This window comes from Bos grunniens, chromosome 23 (assembly GCF_055505025.1).
Source record: "Bos grunniens cultivar Pamir isolate PY7600 chromosome 23, Bosgru_T2T1.0, whole genome shotgun sequence".
In the NCBI taxonomy this organism is placed as follows: domain Eukaryota; kingdom Metazoa; phylum Chordata; class Mammalia; order Artiodactyla; family Bovidae; genus Bos; species Bos grunniens.
In genome coordinates, this window is record NC_141187.1 from 48605542 (window position 1) to 48629580 (window position 24039).

Sequence of the window (24039 nt, forward strand, 5' to 3'; positions counted from 1 at the left end):
TAAGCATAAATCTTATTAAAATATGGAAAATTTTAATTTTTAATAAAGGTGAAATATAAATTAAACAGAGAGAAGAAAATGTTGTTTTTACAGTCAACAAATCTTACTATGCCAGAAATTGCACTAGGTGCTAGAGATAAAATGAAGACCCAAAATAACACAGGGACTGTCCTCACAAAGCATAGTCTACAGATTATATTACAAACATCTTCCTGTTTTGTAAAAAACATTTCGCCATGATATTATTTACACCTGTGCTGCCCAACTGTATGAAGTTTTCTCCTAACATTGGACATTTATGACTTTTGTAGTCATGAAGAAGCTGGGCTCAATAACACTGTCCACCTTTTTTACCATTTTCTTGAGATAGAATCTAGATTTTTTCCTGATTTTAGGTTTTCATATGGATAAATCCTGCCATCAGTGGAAATAAATGCAAGGAGATCCAACCAGTCCATTCTGAAGGAGATCAGCCCTGGGATTTCTTTGGAAGGAATGATGCTGAAGCTGAAACTCCAGTACTTTGGCCACCTCATGCGAAGAGTTGACTCATTGGAAAAGACTCTGATGCTGGGAGGGATTGGGGGCAGGAGGAAAAGGGGACGACAGAGGATGAGATGGCTGGATGGCATCACTGACTCAATGGACGTGAGTCTGAGTGAACTCCAGGAGTTGGTGATGGACAGGGAGGCCTGGCGTGCTGCGATTCATGGGGTTGCAAAGAGTCAGACACGACTGAGTGACTGATCTGATCTGATCTGAATCCTGCCATCAATGGAAATAAATTAACACAAGATAATATACTTTAAACACTTTTACAATGCAGAGTATCTTTCTTTTGCTTCCACAAAAAAAAAAAAAAAAGCATGACCAGCTGTGCAATTGTTGAGATAGAATATTTTCTTTTCAAGTCCCAGTGACCAACTTGCCCACTATCTGCTTGATTTTGTGCCCTTTTCATAATGACTTTGTGGTCATTCTGTTTGGATGTACTAAAGATTTATTTGCAATGCATTCTTGCAATTACAAGTTTGAATGGTTTGCATTTTTATCTGCGGCCTCCCTTCTTAAGGTTGACTGAAATATATGGAAACCTTTTTCAGGAATTTATTTTATTTTGGCTGTGCTGGGTCTTAGTGGTGGCATATGGGATCTTAGCTCCCTGACCAAGAATCAAACCTGGGCCCGCTGCATTGCGCACACAGATCCTTACCCACTGGACCACCAGGAAAGTCCCTGTGAAAACCTTCTGATCTGCAAATTCAGATTGTTTTTCCACTAGTGAAATTGTCACCAATGATTCTGAGTATTTGATTTTCCTGTGAGGGAGATCTGAAGTTTTGAGGTTCGAATCTTCACACTCTCTCTTCAGATGTGTCATTTTCTTTTTAAATGTTTAAATTGATTTTACTTGCTCACCCGTTGTATGGAAATTGTTCCCAAATTTGTCCCTCGGCTCACTGATGTCTTTCTCTGAGTATCAGCTTGGCTCTCCACTGCCCCCAGTAGAGATTTTAATTTTCCTACTGACTCTATGCTGAGTTCTCATGCATCTTACTGTTGATGCCTAACCAGTTTTCCTTTGTCTAGTTCTTTACAAAAAAACAATTTCCATAATCTACTCTGACTTTTCAGAATGATGCTTCATTTCCCTTGATGTGGGAGCATTTTCTGTGGTCCCTAGATAAGTTTTGTTTTTGCTGCTGTTGCTTACTGACGATTCATCCAGAAATTAGGACATAGCTCTGCAGGTGCATCCAATGTTCACCAGCGACCTAGCCATCAGCACGTGCTCTGTGCGCTCGGGGTGGACTGCAGGTCTCTCTTGAACCTATAAGGTCCAATTGCTAGTGTCTAGTAGGATTTTGTCTGCTGGAATTGCTATAAACATCACATCCATTCCCTGGTTCTTTTCACAGTGGAAGGATGAAGGACATAGAAAGCTGTAATTGTCAGTACAAGAAGCCATCCCCACACACAGCTTACCCAGCGTTTTCTGGTGGAAGCTGCACTGCCCAGAATGCAATATATTTCGACCAGTTCTCCAAGCCCCAGGCTACTTCCTGCCTGGCTGTTTTCTGGGGCTCGGCTGTTCTGACTAGTGAAAAACCAGACAGGTGACCAATACTCTGCCTCAGAGAGTGATGGTCAGGCAGGCAGTCATCTCGCGAACAGGGAAGAGTACAGTGGGAGCAAGCACACCTCTGCTCCTGAAGGGAATTATTTTTATTAAGATTGGGCCCAGGCTGCGTTTTCAGCCCCAATGCATCAGCTCTGTACAGTTATTAAAGCATCTTTCCACATCCTGATGACAGGATTACTGCTTGTGTGGTTGGTTTTCACTTTTGTTTATTTGTTTTGCTGTTGTTAATTCTGATCTTTCCATGTCTTCGTAGGAATGTGGAATGCTTTATATCAGGGGTTGCTAGCTACATGCTATTTTAAACCTATGAAATTAAAAAAAAAAAGCTTAATAAGGAGGTCCATTTACACAGACACTTAAAGCGTTACATCATCGATCACTGGAATTTGGACAAAGGCTGTCAACTTGAAGCTAACTTTTTAAATTAGTTACAGGTTGTGTGAATAAAAGTGAAAGTGAAACCACTTAGTCATGTCTGATTCTTTGGACTGTAACCTATCAATCAAGCTTCTCCGACCATGGGATTTTTATGAACAAGATCCATGCCAAAAGCCATCCAAAATCAGAACTACGTGCACGGGGCACCCTGTTGTTCAAGGATCAGTCAAGCCTGAAACTAATCAGTGTCATTTTGGGGGCGGGGCGGGGGATGCTCAGAAGAGCTCTGGGACCATAGTCCTTGGTGTCTCAGTGAAGAGAATTCAGCGAGAGCAAAGGGATAGGTAAGAAGTGATTGATTAGAACAGGACGCTTGTGAGGCTGGCAAGCAGGTGGGTGAGAGATGCCACACCCTGAGAACTTAGTGGGCTACAGTTTTATAATCAAAGGAAAAGTGGGGAGGGGGAGAAGAGCGTCCTTGTATTTCTTGAGTGGACATCACACTTCCATCATCAGCTCCTCCTCCAGGTTGGGCAGGGGGGTTTTCTTGTCCCCACGTGGTCAAACTAGGTCCACAAGTTATTGCTTTTCTCTGTGTGCAGAGAGTATGTCCTAGGGGTCACTGACTTCCTGAGCTCACCGAGCAGGATGTGGGGTTCAGGCCACCATCGCTTTATTGTCTGGGGGCACGTCTCGTGCTTCTGTGGCCTGGTTTTGTTGCTAAGCAAGGCTGCTTGGTTTTGTGGTTAAGCGAACCTGCTTTCTTGAGTAATCATTAACTTATAAGGGTATCCCATACCTTTCTATTTACAATCCCCTAGTGGGATTAACTATTTAATCACCTATTTTGCACCTTCATTCTGTCCCTATCAAACCCAAAATAGCAGCTTATGACTGAAGTAATGGAAAAGGTTACTCTCTCCTAAGGATTTATTCTTACATGCTTTTGAAGAGACTCCCCCCAACCCCCAATGACTATCAACCCATCTTATATGGGAACTGAAGTGATGCCAGTTCTTAAGGAAGATTAAGCACAGTGATAATCTGGTGAACCTGCCCCTCAACCATACACACACACACACACACACACACACGTCAACACACACACACACATGCACACACACACTAATAGTTGGGAGAACACATTACAGAGTTAATCACAGGCTCATCAAATGAGGGCAGAGTTATTAGCACATTCAATCTATTGCAAAACCCACTCCCATAAGGATGTTCCCCCAAGAAAATAAATGAAAGAAACCCTTCAGGGAAAATTGTAGATTGCATCAACATTTGCCACAAAAGAAGCTTGAAAATAGCATGAGTCATACCAGCAAAGTTTGTCATTATGATTTAGTATTGCAGATTTTCTTTAACTCAAAATAAAACATATCCAAATTTTAAAGCAAATAAACACCAGCATTTATCTTGATCTTATGTAAGAAAGCACAAAAAGACAAGTATAACATACTAAATAACCCTTTCTTCCATTCGAGTTTGCATCTTCATTTCTGAAACTCATTTTAAAAACCATAGGGCAGGGCACCATGGAAAGAAAAGGTCATTTTTCATTAGCCTTGAATGTGTGACTTAGTAATATAACTGAAAGCATGATTGTAGCACAGGGCCAGGATTCTGTTGCCAGGAGATTATATCAAGATGATGCAAAATATTTCATATCCTTTTTTAATTTTCATATATTATAATAAAAATTCCTTGTCATGTCACCAGCTAATATTTTAACAACTAATTTTAGCAATTGTCTTAGTGATGACAATCTCTCACATAATGCATAATATCACACAAGAATAACATCTCAACATTTATGTATCTTACATTTTCTTTAAGTTCATTTCTTTTTTATTTAACCTTCCAGAGCTAAGGGTCAGAAAGTGGTTAGAATCACACAGACAAAAATAAGAGAGAGGTCAAAATAACGAACGCAAAACTTTTTAGGAGGATGGCCTTTTATTTCGAAGTTTCACATGATTTTATACTAAAAAGATAAATGTGAGCCCCATCCTGGGTCTAATGAGCAGTAGACGAGATTTGCAAATAAACACTGTGTCTGTTTTGGTGGGCACCCACACCTCCCCCAGTGCTTGGCTCATGGGAAGTACCGAAAAGTTATTAAACAAACATTAATTGATCAATTACTTTTCTTTTCTATGGGCAAAATATTTTTAATTTAAAAAAACAATTTATTGGAGTATAGTTGATTCACACTGTTGCATTAGTTTCTACCACAGCAAAGTGAATCATTTCTACACACACATATATACACTCACATATACACACATATACACACATATATACACACATATACATATACACACACACTCTTTTCTAGATTCTTTTCCCATGGAGGTCATTACAGAGTATTGAGCAGAGTTCCCTGTGCTAGACAATAGGTCTTTATTATCTATTTTATACATTGTGGTGGTGGTTTAGTCATTCAGTCGTGTCCAACTTTTTGCAACCCCATGGATCCTGCCATGCTCCTCTGTGCGTGGGATTCTCCAGTCAAGAATTCCAGAGTGGGTTTCCATTTCCTCCTCCGGGGGATCTTCCTGACACAGGGATCCGACCCGCATCTCCTGCTTGGCAGGCAGATTCTTCACCACTGAGGCACCTGGGAAGCCCATTTTATATAGAGTAGTGTGTATATATCAATCCCAATCTCCCAATTTATCCTCTCTTCACCCCTAGCAACCGTAAAGTTTTTAACTCAATTACTTTTATTTTAGAAGTTTCTCTGCAACAGAACATTTTAATTCATTATCCAAAAAGACTTTTATTGGGGTCATTTCGGTAAAATGTGTTTTCTTTCTGACAATGTTCCCTTCACTTTTTGAATGAAGTAAACCAGATTGTCCGACAGTCACAGATACCTCTGATTAGTATTAACACTCTATTCTGTACGTTAACAAAGGCATATTGTATGCGTGGCCCTGCCTTTTTGCAGTAGAAAGCCACGGCAACCCCATTTAAATTCTTTTAACCTGTTCCCTTCATGGTGGTGGCAACAGCAGAGTCTTCTGGGCTTTGTAACATAATAGCGCCCTTTTATCACCCTGGATGGTTTATTAGAGCCTGCTTATACCGATGATTTAGTCCGACCGTGGTGAGGCCACCACTCCAGGGCTTTCTGCTCTGTTTGGGGACTCTTCTGTCATTTTAATGTTGAGGGGTTTGTTTGTTTTCTTGTGAAATGGGCTTTCATTTAATTTTAGCATTATTTACATTATTTATTATCGGGAGACAAATCGAAGACTAGGGGATTGAGAACAGTGCCCTGCGCTCCAGAATCACTCTGAAATCTGTGGCCTAACAGTATCCCCGAGAATATTCAGTCCCTCCGAAGGCATCACACAGACACTTGCTCAAATGTATGCCGCTGCATTCAGTCACAGAAACAAATGCAAAAATAATGCTTAGCCTCCTTCAAAGCTCAAATTTTGCAGATCCAGCTGCTTCACCCTGCTTGGTGGAGGTTCAGGTTTGCCTTTGTTCTTTCCAGCAGCTGGACATGCGAAGGGCCAGACAACACCTCAGCCAAGTCCTGGGGGCCCTGGTACCCAAACCTGAGTGAGATGAAGGCTCTTACTCCAGCTCCCAAATTCTGACTCCACCTAGAAGCTGGAGTTCTGCCTTGCTCTCTGTGCTGAAGCCTGCTGAGTTTCCTTGCCCCATACTTCCTTCTCTCTCTCTAAACGGAGAGATCCTCAATGGAACCTCAGCCCACAAGCCCCTGTGGGCTCAACCTCCTGTGGGGGTTAATTATCTCCAGCCCACTTAGTGAACTTAGCAGCTGGGGTTGCACCGGTCTTGACTGCTCCTCCTCTGTCTAAAATACGCTTTTATTATCAAGGATGTTTGCCCTCACCAGACCTGAATACAATGACAAATTATAAAGGTGAATTGGAAAGAAAAATGTTATTTTCTAGAAAAATATAATTTTCATAAATTAAATATTATCACTGCAAAAAAGTATGATATTGCTGAATTGACATGACTTTAGAAAAGGAAAAATAAAATATTCTAAACTGTATCTGGTAAGATAAGGATTGACTGACAGATCTCAGCTTCCATTCAACCAAGGTATCATAAATACCTTTGATTCTTATTTTTTTCAGGCCACTTCTAAAATCAGACAAAAGAAAAGCAATTTTTAAATAGTCATTTAAGGATTAGTCAGTATAACTAACCAAAAACTTATCATTTTTAAATCAATTGACAAAACCCAAAGGCTAAAATAATGCCTGCCTTCATTCTTAACATCAGCAGTGAGGTGAGGGATTTAATTAGAAGTGAAAATATGAAAAGCAAATATACTGTATAGTTAGTGTAAAAAGAAAAACCTAAATACCTATAAAACGACTTCCCCAGTGACTTTGCCATGGACCGGATTGATCTGGAGTGGTGGGCTGTCAGCAGTTCTTGAAACGGTGAAATTCTTTGAATACCGTGGCCTTGGAGATCACTATACTCCATGTAAATCAGCCAAGAGCAAAGGAAGTCAATGGGGCTGAATTCTTCCAGATTTAGGCAGCCTGCAACTCGAAGATATCCTTCCTGGAGACACATCCAAAAGAACTCCATCCAAAGTCAAACCTTCGCATCCATAGACCTTTTCTGGGTAAAAAATGCTGATGAATAAATTCCATGACTACTTTTTTCTGGTATGCAAATTTTCTCTGGCAAGTTCTTTAAAACAACAACAACAACAAAATTTCATTGAATTTAATGAAACCAATGCAACAGCCAAAAGTTAATACCATTTGGACGCCAAATGCCACAATCACTATTTTTGTTTGATTGTCTTCAAAAAGTAACCCACAAAATATCCTTGGTCTGTTCAGTTTCTGAGGATTTCAGAAAAATTCCTGTTAGTGACTAAAAAACATGCATTTATAGTTACTATTTTTCCAGAGTTGGAAAATACTAAAGTCATTGGCATTTGAATTATTCCACAAATGATTTTTATCCCAATATGGACTGATTGCATTTTTTTAATAGCTGCATTATTTAATAGAAACAGGAGGGTCAAAACACCTGATTCTCTGAACACTATGATCACCTCATTCCAAGCCATAATTCCACTAAGAATAGACAGTATCCAATCTGAGAACACAGAGAAGGCAATGGCACCCTACTCCAGTACTCTTGCCTGGAAAATCCCATGGATGGAGGAGCCTGGTAGGCTGCAGTCCATGGGGTCACTAAGAGTCGGACACGACTGAGCGGCTTCACTTTCACTTTTCACTTTCCTGCATTGGAGAAGGAAATGGCAACCCACTCCAGTGTTCTTGCCTGGAGAATCCCAGGGACGGGGGAGCCTGGTGGGCTGCCGTCTCTGGGGTTGCACAGAGTTGGACACAACTGAAGTGACTTAGCAGCAGCGTGAGAACAAGGCTTCCCTGGTGGCTCAGACGGTAAAGCATCTGCCTGCAATGTGGGAGACCCGGGTTCAATCCCTGAGTCGGGAAGATCCTCTGGAGAAAGAAATGGCAATCCACTCCAGTATTCTTGCCTGGAAAATCTCATGGATGGAGCCTGGTAGGCTACAGTCCAGGGGATCCCGAAGATTCGGACAGGACTGAGCGACTTCACTTCACTTCAATGTGAGAACAGGGCTTCCCAGGTGGTGCTAGTTGGTAAGAACCCACCTGCCAATGCAAGGAGCTGCAGGAGACATGGGTTCAATCCCTGGATCAGGAAGATCTCCTGCAGGAGGACATGGAAACCCACTCCAGTATTCTTGCCTGGAGAACCTCATGGACAGGAGAGCCTGGTAGGCCTGGTAGGCTACAGTCCACAGCATCACAAAGAGTCAGACGTGACTGAAGCAACTTAGCACACACCTATGCAGATGTCAAAGAGTTGGATAAAAGTACAAAATGTAAGAATCAAACAAGATGCTTAAACATCTTTCTTCACTCACTAAATCTTGACCTGAAACGTGAGTCAAAGGAACTAGCAAAAACAGCCAAAGCATTTCTGCTTTCCTATGTGTAACGCCTTTGCTCTGAGTTTAAAAAACAAAATAAAACTTGGCACTTATTTTTAAGACAAATAAAACCAGACATCACTTTCTAATAAAAATAGATGCTTCTAGACTCCACAATATCATGCAAATAGGCCTTCTGACAGGACATAGCATCAATGCCAATGGTTTGAGTACAAAGCTGAAGAAATTTCCTTTATTTCAGGGACTACAACTAGGTCTTAGAAAGCTGTGTGATTCTAAGCAACGAAATATAGCACTATGATAGTTTTTATTTTGATACTATCTATCTTTAGCATCTAGCAGGACCCTTTGCCTGCAGGAGGTAATTAGTAGATATCTGATAAGTGAATGTCGTTGTTCAGTTGTGCAGTCGTGCCTGACTCCATGAGACCCCATGGACTGCAGCACACCAGGCCTCCCTGTCCTTCACTAGCTCCTGGAGTTTGCTCAAACTCATGCCCGTTGAGCTGGCAATGCCATCCAACCATCTCATCCTCTGTCATCCCCTTCTCCTCCTGCCCTCAATCTAGCCTAGTGTCAGGGTCTTTTACAATGAGTCGGCTTTTTGCATTAGGTGGCCAAACTTTTGGAGCCTCAGCATCAATCCTTCCAATGAATATTTAACGTTGATTTCCTTTAGGATTGACTGCTTTGATCTCCTTGCTGTCCAAGGGACTCTCAAGAGTCTTCTCCAGCACCATAATTTGAAAGCATCAGTTCTTTGGTGCTCAGCCTTCTTTATGGTCCAATGCTCACATCCGTACATTAGTATTGGAAAAACCATAGCTTTAACTATATGCACCTTTGTCAGCAAAGCGATGTCTCTGCTGTTTCATACACTGTCTAGCACATGAATAAATGATAAATATCTCAGCTAACCTTGTTAATGATTAAGTGGTAGGTTTAAAAATTTGTAAACCTGAAGTTTCTGCAAATGCAGGAGATACAACCTCCTAATATTTAATGTGGAAAAAGGATTAACCAAACTAGCACATGAATAATAATTAGAAATATATACATACATAAATATATTTTATCACTTTGTTGTCCATCTGAAACTAACACCGTATTATAAATCAACTATACTTCACACAGAGTCGGACACGACTGAAGTGACTTAGCAGCATACTTCAATTTAAAAAAAAGAAATGTTTCAAACTCTAGCCATGGACAGCAAGATTTCTAGTTCTAGATTTTTAATTCTGCTAATTAACAAATAGGTCCCATCCTTAGCCTTTTTAAGCACTGAAGTTCTCACAGAACAATGGCTTGGCATTGATTTTAACATTTTCTCTGTGGTTTTAGGAGAGACAGAAAAAGGAGGAAGCCAAGAACCACTCATGGCCCTTGCTTTCAAGCATAATGTCATATAAGGAAGGTAATCAATGCGGCGCAGGAGATGATTCCTGCCTTGAAGTAGCCTCAGAAAATCGCCATTACCACTGCCCCCTTGCACACCTACATACACCACTCAAAGGATCAGTCTGCACTCTTCAAACCTGTCCTAAAAAAAGAGAGAACCAAAAAGGCAACAGTATTCTCCAGTAAGAAGAACATTGGTGTCAAAAACCACAGACATAATGGCTAAGAATTATAATCATAGCTTTAACTCATAATACAGTTACACATCTAGAGTTGGTCCATCCGTAAGGGCGTTGATTGTGGAGACGGATCCTTCACTTTGTCTAGCATCACCACTTTACTGTGTGATCTTGCGCAACTTAGTCTCTCAGACTCAGTTTGCTCATCTTTCATGTGAGCGACTTCACTTTCCCTTTTCACTTTCTTGCATTGGAGAAGGAAATGACAACCCACTCCAGTACTCTTGCCTGGAAAATCCCATGGACGGAGGAGCCTGGTGGGCTGCAGTCCATGGGATCCCTAAGAGTCGGACACGACTGAGCGACTTTACTTTCACTTTTCGCTTTCATGCATTGGAGAAGGAAATGGCAACCCACTCCAGTGTTCTTGCCTGGAGAATCCCAGGGACGGGGGAGCCTGGTGGGCTGCCATCTATGGGGTCGCACAGAGTCAGACACGACTGAAGCAACTTAGCAGCAGCAGCATGTGGGCATAAAAATCCCAGCTCCAGAAGATTATCGGGAACATTGAACAAACAGGCATTTACACTCAGATGCTCAGTCGTGTCCAACTCTTTGTGACCCCATGGACTGCAGCCCACCAGACTCGTCTGTCCATGGGATTTCCCAGGCAAGAATACTGGAATGGGTTGCTATTTCCTTCTCCAGGGGATCTTCCAGACCCAGGGGTCAAACCGGAGTCTCCTGCATCTCCTGCTTTGGCAGGCAGATTCTTCACCACAAGAACCACGTGGAAGCACAGTCAGGCGGTTAGTTAGTATACATTTGTGCACACCCTGCATATGCAAAGGAATGTCTGTATGCGCCACTTGGAGCAGATTCGAAAACCATTCTATTCCATAATTTGGATTCTTGTATATTAGGAACCTCGAAGCAGAGAAATGCATGCTAATTAAGATATGTCTGATGGTAGATTTTTACAAATTTATCTGGCTAAATGTCAAGACTACTCATAAACCAGAATTTTACCTTATTATTGAGAATATAGTGTAACACTTAAAATATTTGAAATCAATGATGGTAGATTTTTAAAATTTATCTGGCTAAATGTCAAGGCTATTCATAAAACAGAATTTTATCTTATTATTGAGAATATAGTATAATATTTTAAATATTCCAAATCAATGATACAGGCTTCCCACACTATATTTTTACTTCTACCTAATACTATGATTAATTCTGGGCACCTATAACATAATCTTAAACTCTAATGTGACAAGTCAGAAAAATAAAGGACTTTTTTTTTTTAACCCAGCCTTTCATAATTTAAAATGTAACCTTTAGGTTTACATGATGCCTGCAAGCAGTGACATGGATGTTGACGACATTAATATCACTATTTCTGTCACTAAAATCTATAGCAAATACATTAGCAGCCACAAACGGAGGCAGTTTTTCAGAGAGCTTGCTAATTGCATTGCCACTGTGAGCTCAGTTGTGCAGTGTTCAGACATAAAAACCCAGAGCTGAGAGACACAAATCCTGGGATGATATGCAAACAGGGCGATAGCTGTTTTTGAATCTATAAGCCCTGTGTTGAGAGGACATATCTCAGTCTTGATATTGTGGGATGATACTTCCCAAATAATGACCAAAGACACACACAGGGATTCTGACAGAACGTCCTAAAGTAAAATCAGGATCTAACGGAGAGGAGAGCAGATGCTCTTAGATTCAGGATCCAGGATTAACTGAGTTCTTTTCATTTTGAACATGCCCGTCTCTGCCTTCAGTCCACCGATAGCCCACGGAGCAAAGACATTTGCATCCAGAGCACAAGGTCAACACCGCGAACCGCGGTGAGACGAGGCCCTCGCAGAGGAATCGAGGCTGGGACTCAGACGCCAGACACCCCGCCTCCCGAGCCTGCACTCAGCCACCCCAGCGCACCATCCTTGTGCTAAAGGCAGCTTACCACCTGGCATTTCTGGATAATGAAGGAAAGTGATTTCTCAATTCCGAGCAGTTGATCATAACAAAAACATTCTGTTCCTGGCACCACCCTGGTGGCCCAGTGGCACTTTCCAATGCAGGGGGCCCAGGTTGGATCCCCGGGCAGGAACCAGGTCCTATGTGCTGCAACTGAAGACCCTGCACGCTGCAATGAGGCCCCACTGCAGCCAAATAAATAAAAACAAATGTCTCTTGAAAACCGTTCTGTTTCCATCATAAAGAGTGAATATAAGCCTGGCATTCTGTGATGACCTAGAGGGGTGGGCTGTGGGGAGAGGGGAGGGAGGCTCGACAGGGAGGGGACCTATATATAATTATGACTGATTTGTGTGGTTGTGTGGCAGAAACCAATACAACATTGTAAAGCAACTTTCCTCCAATCAAAAAATTTTTTAAATGAAGAAAGAAAAAAAAAGAATAAATATAAGTCATTATAATATCTCTATTCCTCAATTTTGCTGTTTTTTTTTTTTAAATAGAGTATTAAAATCTAAAAACCACTTTCCTTACTCCATCTACTGTGAATCCTAGCTCTTTAGAATTGGAATCTCATCAGCTCTCTGCTCTTTCTCAGTCTGTCTACAGCGGAAAAAAAAAAAATATATATATATATATATATATATCCTGCAGAGAGATGATAAGCATTGTGAGGACCCCTTTCAAAGTCACAAGTTAGTTGGTGGTCCAAGACCCCTGGCTGCAGGATTTCAATCCATCCCACTGCCAGCCCCAGCAGGGAGACCCAAACATCGGTCTCCTAAAAGTCAGTGCTCCTCACGCACCTTCAGAGGAAGCATAAAGGCAGCATTCATTAGATTTCATTGCCTTAGTTATTATCCAACTTGTAAGAGAATAAAGACATTTTGTTTAAAGCAGCATGCTACACCATTGGGCAATGGTCATAAATTCAATATTCTTCTAAGAATTAATCTAAGAATAGGAAAGAACAGACATACTTTTATTTGATGGCACAGCTGTACCATTAAAAGAAGAAACTTTCCAAACAAAACAAGTTATTGGCAGTAAAACGTGGGGCTTCCCCATCAATTTTAACATCACATTCCTTATCAGGAAGCCCTAACTGCCGATGTCAGTGGGACAAAAGGATTCATAAATGGGATGTTGTTAGAAGGGGCCTTTTTCAATGGCCCTCTCTTTTTCCTTTTATGCTCTGTCCTTTGAAATTGCCTAAACAACAAAAATGCAATCTTAATTTTATATATTTGACTTTGTGATTAACTTGATTCATGTGGGACTTAAAGGTGGGGGAGGACATCCCGTAGACTACAAGGAATCCTTCATGGTTTCTAAGGTTATTTAAGTAATGCTAATTCTAAATCCCCACACATTACGGTTTACCCTAAGGTGGTAACTGAAAAGTTAAGAAAACGACTTATGAATAACTGGACCCTTTAAGATTTAAAACTTAACAGAACAGTTGAGACTTTGTTCCTATGACTAATGCTTCATGGACCTAAAGCAAATAAATTGGAGTTTGCTACACACCATATTGTCTTCATCTCATGTTTATACTGGAACAAAGGGGAAGGATATTTGAAGTTGATACCATTTTGTAAAGGAACTTCGCTTTGATTATGATGTAAAGTGTGTTATCAAAAATGATCATAAAAATTAAGAAATCACCAAAACTGAAACAATTTAACCTTAGGAAAAACAATAGGATATTTTGATAGGTCTGTATTTTTCATGAATACCAATCAGACTATTGTCTTGCATTATACTCTTACTGTTGGTCTGCAACCTGTATAAGTCCTTTATAAGCGTACACTGGATTTTCTTTTACAACGACTCACATCATATGGATCATGAAAATACAAGACTCTGAAAGGACGAGTGTCAGAGAAACCCTGTGGACCTGAGGGTCTAAGGAGGGAAAGACACTTTCGGAGGGGGAGGCGGGAGTCGTCTTCCACTCTTGTCTGCTGCCTCGTTTGGGCTGCCCGGCTCTCCACAAAACCCCCAACCCGGCCTTACCACTCAGTCAGCCACCATCAGGAAAGCACCTAATTCATTCATCAGGGCAAAATGATTGATTACCCACTTTTAATCTTCTGTGGCACATTTGCTTGGAAGTCCAAATAAATCTCTAATGAATCACATTCCAGGCGATGTGTAGGAGGGACGCTTGCAAGTGGTGTCTGGTCTCAGCTGAAAAATCAGCAGCACAATGAACCCGGACAGGCTAACTGCACATAAAACACGATGGCTACGGCACCCGTAAACGGGACGCCGTCGTCTAGCCTTGTTCCCCAAGGAAGGCTGGGCTCTTTATTTACAAAACGCTGAGGGCTCGTGGGATTTACTTCCTTCTAGCTCATTAATAAAAACAGACCTTCCAGCTTTCATTTCTCTGCTGGTAGCTCTTGGAGGATTCCAATCTCCTTTCTGAGGTCTGCGGTCTGGCTCCTGGGACACAGATTCCCAAAGGATCCGAGGACTCACCCCCTACTGCGGCTCCCTTCCTGACATCTGGCCTGCCCTTTGTAATGGGAGCTCCCCAAGTCAGAGCCGGCTCACTTCATTAGTAATTTAGAGAGCCACAGGTGTATTTCTGAACAACTTAAGAAATGTAATTGAGTACGTGGCGTACCAATCAAGTCATCTCACAAAATTCTACTCACTGAATTGCCTTCTACTGAGGGATACCAGTAATTATTCTCATGACAGGTAAGAGTTAACCTAGGTATCCCTGAAAAAAACAGGAAAATCATCTAGACACCTGTTTCTCTTCTGATTACTACAGTGATCACTGTCTGGGAGCCAATAATAAAGAGTGCTCTGAAACAGCTAAGATTTTTAAGAGGATTGCCATATGATAAAAGTATACATAGATTTCCCTAGTCTCTTTTGGGACTTTTTATCAGATAACATGCCTTGGATTTTTTAAAGCTTTCGTTTTTCTTTGATGTGGGTCATTTTTTAAAAAGTCTTTATTGAATTTATTACACTATTACTTCTGTTCGATGTTTTGACTTTTTGACTATAAGGCATGTGGGGCCTCAGCTCAGAGGCATGTAATCCTCACCCTCTGCATTGGAAGCCAAGGTCCTAACTACTGGACTCACCAGGGAAGTTCCAAGCCTTGGATTTTAAGCAAAGGAAACCAGATCATTATACATATTTGTTTGTTTTAGTAGCACTGTTATGCGCTAGCCAGTTGAAAGGTCTGATTCTCTGTTTTGCAGGGGGAGAGTAAAAGCTGTGGGCTTCCCAGGGGCTGCGGCTGCTGCTGCTAAGTCGCTTCAGTCGTGTCTGACTCTGTGCGATCCCATAGACGGCAGGCAGCCCACCAGACTCCCCCGTCCCTGGGATTCTCCAGGCAAGAACACTGGAGTGGGTTGCCATTTCTTTCTCCAATGCATGAAAGTGAAAAGTGAAAGTGAAGTTGCTCAGTCGTGTCTGATTCTTAGCGACCCCGTGGACTGCAGCCCACCAGGCTCCACCGTCCATGGGCTCAGTAGTAAAGAATCTGCCTGCCAATGCAGGAGACACAGGTTCAATCCCTGGGTTGGAAAGATCCCCTGGAGAAGAAAATGGCAACCCACTCCAGTATTCTTGCCTGGGAAATCCCATGAACAGAGGAATCTGGCTGGTCCATGGGGCTGCAAAAGAGTTGGATATGACTTAGCGACTAAACAACAGCTACAAAGGCTGTACAGCTACCTACAGATGCTGCTAACATAGGCTACATTGTCTTTCTTGGATGCTTTTGAAATTCAGAGTTAATGTGCAGTATTCTTACTTCATCAGAAGGGAAATGAAACACAGTTGTTGAAAACTTCATGCCCCTGATGTATCAAATTGGAGCCAAAGAAGAATGGTGTTCATGGAGATACATTGTCACTCAGATGACAACTAGCATGTATTCATTTCTATGAAGAAACAGATCGCTCAAATATCAGGAACTGCGGTGGAGGCATGCTCACTGTGGGCTCCTCTCGGAAATGGTGAATGCTTTCAATATGTCAAAAAAGGTTTCTATTAGCTGATGTTAGAAAGGAGGCTAAATTTATCAGGCTGGTTTATTAACAGAAAAAAAAAAAATGCCAGAGAGTTTTATACTAGTTGATCTGCATTGAACCCATCTAGTCTTTAAGTAAAATCTCTAATATTTGCTATTTAATTATAAACTTATGGTTGAGATGAGAGGCAGTTGGAGGCGATGGAAAGAAGCCTGGATCCAGTACCAGACACGTAGCCTCCGGCCCAGCTTCCATCGCCAATGACTCACCATGCTGACCCTCCTCTCTAAGGCCCCTCCAGTCTTTAAACTACTCCAGGGTCAAAGCTGCCATACACGCCATTTGCCAAGGTTAACGCTTCTGGGGTGGTACCAATGACAAGAAGATGTCTGCTTCCCCACACTGCCCTAAGAATAAACACTTGCTTTGTGGTCTTTTAAACCTGTCTGGACTCTGGCTCACATCTTGACTTTGAACTGGATTTAAAATATCTAATTCCTCATGGTATGATTCCCTTTGTATTATGGGGGTCTTGCATTAATTCATATTAAGCCACTGTTGGCTCACTCCCATTTTTAAATGACCAATCAAAGCTATGGTTTTTTCTAGTAGCCATGTATGGATGGGAGAGTTGGACTATGAGGAAAGCTGAGTGCCGAAGAATTGATGCTTTTGAACTGCAGTGTTGGAGAAGACTCTTTGAGAGTCCCTTGGACTGCAAGGAGATCCAACCAGTGTATCCTAAAGGAAATCAGTTCTGAATATTCATTGGAAGAACTGATGCTGAAGCTGAAACTCCAATACTTTGGCCACCTCATACAAAGAAAAGACCCTGATGCTGGGAAAGACTGAAGGAAGGAGGAGAAGGGGACAACAGAGGATGATATGGTTGGATGGCATCACCAACTCAATGGACATGAGTTTGAGCAAGCTCTGGGAATTGGTGATGGACACGGAAGTTGGGTGTGCTGCAGTCCATGGGGTTGCAAAGAGTTGGACATGACTGAGCAACTGAACTGAACTGATTATTGGTAACAATAGATAACAATAACCATCATTCTCTATTGAAGACAATCCACAGTATAGCATTTTCATTAAAGATAAATAAGTACCTCCATATAATGCACACGTTTGATTTTCTGATTCCCAGAAGAAAGTAAAAACATCCTTGTCCTACTAAAGTACTTATAAAAGAGTAATTTTCAAAAAACCATGATTTAACAAAATAAAATATTCTCTGTCATTCAAGAGATAAAAGACTATTCCTATGTTGATAAGGAAGGATTTGTTAAGGTAGTTGCCTAAGACTGAATACTTATTTGGTCTCATAAACACCACATTTAAGACCAATTTTACACACAGAGACCAGGCTCTAAGATACACTAATCAAGACCTAAACTAAAGGGGAAAAGAAAAATAAAAGCACTAAATTCATTTTCTCAGACGGCGACTTAGAGGTTGTTACTTTGTTCCTTCACTTGATAGTTAGCATCAACAAAGTTTTAAAGTTCTTCTGGAAAAGATTTTGAAAATCAACTGGTAGAGTGAAAAATAAGAGCAGCTACCTTTCAATTGTGGAAAATAAAAGACAAGAGAAATCAAGCATTAAACTAAAAGCATGAATCAAGATGACCAAGGGAGACTGTGCATAAGAGAAAAATAAAAGATCTGAATCCCCCCCTTTACAAGGCAAAGACTCCCAGACATCATTAAAATAACAATCTAGTATTTTGTTCTTTACAAGAAACATTTAAAAAGTAAAATATCACTAGAAAACAGCAGATACACAAGGCTCTAGAGTATAACATTCTTCCCCTTTTATCTCCTCAAAAGGCCCAGGGTAAAAATATGGGCATCAGTTTTATTTGTAGTAACAACTCCAAGATAGAAGTGGCAGCATGTTTGTTATAAATCTGTTTTCAACAACTATCAAAGCATCTGGAATCAGGATTCAAGAGATACTTGTTGAGTGCATAAGTTGATAAATTAATAAGACTTAGTTTTGTTAAGAAAGACTTTGAACTGAGTAAGGAGAGCAATTTTATATTAATAAAGGTTATGAACAATAGGAAATCTATAATGGTATTAAGCTTTTATTCTTTCAAAATGCCATAGTAATAACAGATGTGGGTTATTATCCTTACAGTCCCAGGGTTTTCTCTACAGTCTGATCTATGGCGGATACACCATGTCCTCAAGTGACTTTAACAAATTGCACATCTAAAGCAAAGGATGTATACTCGAGAACGACTGGAGAAGAAGGCAGGTGACGGTCATGCAGAAGATGCTGCCAGACCCAGTCCTGCTCTACAGTACTGCCTTTCTTGATTTTCCATGTGCCAGGCTCACCACCCACCTACAGTACCCAATTAAGGCAAACCCAGTTCTAGAATCCAACCTCAACTCAGATACCTTGTTGAGTTGGACATGACTGAGCAACTAACATTTCTTCAACTTCACATGGTTAACAAGTATCAGCAGCAGCCTCCCTTGCTTTACCAACAGGTAAGTCCCCCTCCCCCTTGCCCACACATTTCCCCCATGATCATGGCTCCCTTTCTCTGAAGTGGGCTCATGGGCTACTTTGTGAGGGGCCATTTTTCATAAGCTGTTCTAGTTTAAATAGGGAAAGCATTAGTCACTTCAGTTGTGTCTGACTCTTTGCAACCCCATGGACTGCAGTCCACCAGCTGTCCATGGACAGAGAACTGTCCATGAGATTCTCCAGGCAAGAAAATTGGAGTGTGGTGATGTTGGTAGAAACCAACACAATACGATAAAGCAATTACCCTTCAATTAAAAATAAATAAATTTAAAAAAGGAAGAAAACCTGAGTGGGTTGTCATTCCCTTCTCCAGGGGACCTTCCTGGCCCAGGGATCGAACCCAGGTCTCTGGCATCCCATGTGGATTCTTTACTGCTGAGCCACAGGGGCAGCCCCTGAGCCACCAGGAAAGCCCTCAAACAGGGAAGCAGAGCATCATTTTATACAACATCTATTCCCCAGAAAATATCCCAGTTAGATGAACAGAGGATGATTGACAACCATGGGTTCCAGAAAAATGAGAGATTGTTGAAAACTAAAACCACTTAGAGAAATGCAGTAATGATCCAGGAAATAAGTAAAGAGGGCGTGGACTAGCACAGAATCCTAGGATACGGATTAGGAACACATCAGAGAGGCTGGACTTGAAACACACTTGTGATTTGACAAGACAAGGTGATTGACAAGGTGTAGAAAGACTCCAAAGTTGCTGCCTTGGAAGTCTCAGTCGGTGGTGGCGATGGGGGCACCATTCATGTGTGCTGAGTCACTTCCATCATGTCCAACTCTTTGCGTCATGTGTGCTGAGTCACTTCCGTCGTGTCCAACTCTTTGCGACCCCATGGACTGTAGCCTGCCAGGCTCCTCTGCCCACAGGATTTTTCAGACAAGAATACTAGAGTGGGCTGCCATTTCCTTCTCCAGGGGATCCTCCTGACCCAGGGATCAAACCTGAGCCTCTTACGCCTCCTGCACTGGCAGACAGCTTCTTTACTACGAGTATCCCCGAGACCATTCGCAGATGAACGAATAGCTTTAGAAAGAAAGCATAGTTTTGAGGGAGAAGATAAAAATTTCACTTCTGATCATCCTAATTTTGATGGACTCATTGAGCCCTAACGATGAGAAATCTAGTAGGTAGTGGAGAGGGTTTTAGTTTAGATAATGCAACTAATCTGGGCATACTTTAGACCATTCTGACTGAGTACCAGCTGTGGGCAAGAAGTGATCTCTAGAATAATTAGAAATGACTAGATTTATGGTTGATTAGATCAGAGAGGAAGAGTAAATAAATCATTTTTTTGTCACTGCTGAATAGTTGTCACATTAGTAGCCATTGGGCTTCCCTGGTGGCTTACATGGTAAAGAATCTGCCTGCAATGCAAGACACCCAGTTTTGACCCCTAGGTTTCGAAGATCCCCTGGAGAAGGGACAGCTACCCACTCCAGTATTCTTGCCTGGAGAATCCTATGGACAGAGGAGCCTGGCGGGTGCAGTCCATGGGGTCACACAGTCATAGTCAGACACGACTGAGTGACTAAGACACACACATGCACAGTGTCTATTTAAGGTTCTCAATGGAAACAGATTAGGACAACGGCCTATTGACATGGATCCCATGTTAGAAGGTAACCCGTGCTGTCAAGAAACTAATGTCATGTTTAAAATCTTTAAAAAAAAAAAAATCTTGGTTACAAGTTACAGAAAACAAAAACAGCAGTGCGGAGAAGGTAATGGCACCCCACTCCAGTACTCTTGCCTGGAAAATCCCATGGATGGAGGAGCCTGGTGGGCTGCAGTCCATGGGGTCGCTAAGAGTCAGACACGACTGAGCGACTTCACTTTGACTTTTCACTTTCATGCATTGGAGAAGGAAATGGAAACCCACTTCAGTGTTCTTCCCAGGGATGGGGGAGCCTGGTGGGCTGCCGTCTATGGGGTTGCACAGAGTCAGACACGACTGAAGCGACTTAGCAGCAGCAGCAGCAGCAATGCAAAAGTGCTTTTGGCTGAATTCTGTTATTCATGACTCGAACTAGCATCTTCCCCCCTTTAAATCTCACAAGATTCCTGCTCTATGTAAGTAGCACTTTCCTCCTACCAAGAGCCTTTTAGGAGCCCTCCATCACACACATCCAGCACCAGCGTGGCACCGCCATGGATCATCAAGACAGGCTGGCTGGAGAGGTAGATCACTTTTGTCAAGGAAGAAGATTTAAAGGGTCGCAGGATCGTAACTCTTATCCTCTACAGTAAAAACAGCATTGTTGATGATTTAAGAACTTTGGGTGGTGCCATTCAGCCAGGATAATTATAAAGAATACCCCATTGTGGAATATTATTCCACAGGTCTGTAAATTTCCTGTCCCTCTTCCTGTTTCAGTTCATCTCACACATCAAAAAACTCACACTGTCTAGAAAATGGAAGACACACCACGCAAGAGTTATATCAAGAAAGATCTTTTATGTGAAAACACTTGATAAAGTGCTGTTGGAACACGAGGTCTCAGTAGTTATTTCAGCCGATCACAGGACTCTGAGATTCAGAGGCAGACTCTTGTTCTCTTTTGCTGGGCTCTTGGAAATAGCACAACTGAATTTGAAAACAGAGAGGAAAGCATGACCTGGAATTATGATCACTACCCTAGAGTTACTGGAATTACTTCTCACTTCCAATAGGAACAGTAATAAAACCAACTTTTAATTCAGCACGTCTTTTCTACAAACTGTCAATTCTTTTCCAATTTCATCTTTGACCCCAATTCAATCCCTTCCTTTGAGGTGATCACAGTCACACCTTCCAAATCACCTTCTTTATCAAGTCGTCTCTTGAGTTTTAGAGCCACCTGGAGCATAGTTTTTGTGTCTAGAGACAAAACACTGGATGCTAAGATGCTTAAAAACTGGAGACCTAATTGTATAGATGAATTAAGAATAGATACTGCCAACTGTGTTTAATTGTTTAGTCCTAGTTTGAGTTTTGATGGTGTTTTATTAATCCTTTCCTGAGAAGGCAATGGCACCCCACTCCAGTACTCTGCCTGGAAAATCCCATGGACGGAGCAGCCTGGTAGGCTGCAGTCCATGGGGTCGCTAAGAGTCGGACATGACTGAGCGACTTCACTTTCACTTTTCACTTTCATGCACTGGAGAAGGAAATGGCAACCCACTCCAGTGTTCTTGCCTGGAGAATCCCAGGGACAGGGGAGCCTGGTGGGCTGCCGTCTATGGGGTCACACAGAGTCGGACATAACTGAAGTGACTTAGCATAGCATAGCATAGCATATTAATCCTTTCAAATGATTCTCTTTGCAAGCAGCATAATCCAAAAGAAAGGACAAACGCTGAACACTTAATTTGTGTTCCTTAAGAAATAACTCTGTGCTTACTTACCTGACCTGGGCTTTTATTGTTGTTGCCACAAAACTCGTTTGTCCTAGGTTTTGTTGGTTTTGTTGCCGTTGGTTGTGGTGGTGGTTTTAATGCTTTAAGCAAAGAATCTTTTTGCTTCTACTTCAGGGTGTCTTCCAAAGCACAGCCCTACCCAGATGCATATGTATTTCTAGGAAGAGAAAGCAAGAAGTGCTAACAGGTCTTTCACCACCAAAAATTAACCATTTCATTTATTACCTGTTCTATTCATTTCAGCATAATATTTTCAGGGGTTCAAGACAAGGTCATTCTATATCTACAGGTAAAAGCCTTGCATTATCTGGAAATTGTAAGTCACCGAGCAAAAATGAAGAACGGGTCTCTCCATTTCTTAATGGTTAAAATTAATTCCCTCATTAAAATAGGAAAAGAAGCAACTTGATACAACTTCCTCTTCTAATCGAATCCTATTCTCTTGTGTTCATTTCCAGCACTTTGATGCTTAAATAACTGAACGAATGGACACGATGAATGATCTTTAGCAAATGAATAATTCTTTCCTCAATAGTTGAGACTACAGGTTGGGTCTGGTGCGTGTTCCATTCTCTGTGATGTTCTGAGGAACCCATGTGATCTCCAAGGAGATAAAGTACCTGGTATCATGTAAACAGGCAGGACGTCATCCCGAGTGGGCACCACGCAGGAGATTCGCCATTTGCCAATTCGAGTAAGCTGGAACTACGCTTCTCAGGATTCCCTTCTCTGCTGAGTTCTGAACTGGGAGCAGAGCAGAAGAGACAACTTGTACAGGGTTTGGAATGGAACCGTGAAACCGCGGCCACATTCCTCCCTGACTACAACAATCTTGAGGGGTACCAGGTGCGGCTGGAGGTCACGTGTTATGCAAGAGGGCTCAGCTGGTTGGCTACGGATCCAAACACGTGTAGCCCCTTCTCTCCTTTCTGCTCTCCTCCACCAGCTTGTCCCACACTTGGGGCCAGGGCATCTCAAGCTCCATAGAGAATGGTTCCAGCTTCTCCCACAAATCACTCCGATCATCAGTGATGGAGGCTGGGAACTGGTGAACGTACCAAGTGGGTTCCAGCGTTCTTTGGGAGACCCAGCCCAGCCTGCAGAATTCCGGTTTGTCCGAGCTCCTCTGCACACCCATCTTTACTTCCTGATCACTTGCCCTGTGGGTTTCAGCACCAGACCCTGAAACCACAGGCCCAGATCAACGGCTGAGCGAGCTACCACCCCTGGTGGGTGTGCTTCTCTGGTCCCAGGCTGAGTACTGCACACTGCCATTGTCTGCTTCATGACTTCTTGTTTGTGGGTTATGCTGCGCTTTCCTCCCCTCTCTGCCTCTCAAAGCTTATCTGGTCTTATAGGAAGAGTTCAAGTCCCACCCTTGTTATGAAGCCTTCCCTGGTACTTCCCGTTGCAGTTCCTCTCTTCCAGCACTTAATGTATTCTGCCTGCAGTGCCACTTCTGCATATCTCTGTCTCCCCGTGTAAATTCCTTGAGGGCGGAAATGATGTTTCACGCATGTTTGTATCCCCAGAGCAACGATCACAGTGCCCTATGCAGAAACGTAGTTCAATAAATGTCTGTTGACTTGAAGTCTGGTTCAGTTTGCTTTATCCTCTGGCCTTTTTGGGCACTGCTTGGGTTGTCACCATGACAATATCTAAAAGACAACTTTACCTTCTGGGCTCTTTGCTCCTGTTTTATCTGTTTTTATGATGTGTTTATACATAGCTCCTGTTTTATGCCAGAAGCCAAGCACTTTGGTGATACATCTATAGTTAGGTTAAATATTTGACTTTTTTTTTTTCCAAGTGAAAAGGTCCTCACCAGATGTGTTAAAAAGTTTTCTTGTGAAATCTTATCATGAAAAAGATAAGTCAATAATTGAATCCAATTAATGTACCATATATTTATTATGGTAGAGTACCCAGCCCATAGCAAACTCGCAGGAATCATGGGTTGAATGATGGAGGAAATTAATTGATGGATTTATTAATCAATAAAAACCTAACCAAGGAACAAAAC

General features: G+C 41.9%; 1 long non-coding RNA gene across 2 annotated transcripts; it reads right to left on the minus strand.

The window, feature by feature from the left end:
- Positions 1-4415: 4415 nt before the first annotated feature.
- LOC147347775 (uncharacterized) lies at positions 4416-23601 on the minus strand. Of its 2 annotated transcripts, XR_015152796.1 has the most exons (4): positions 22637-23601; positions 22005-22173; positions 6888-7153; positions 4416-5150 (listed from the first exon to the last, which is right to left on the minus strand). It is a non-coding gene; the product is annotated as an uncharacterized LOC147347775 (long non-coding RNA). The 2 variants fall into 2 exon arrangements; XR_015152797.1 differs by lacking the exons at positions 4416-5150; positions 6888-7153 and adding an exon at positions 7749-8382.
- Between the last annotated feature and the right edge of the window lie 438 nt (positions 23602-24039).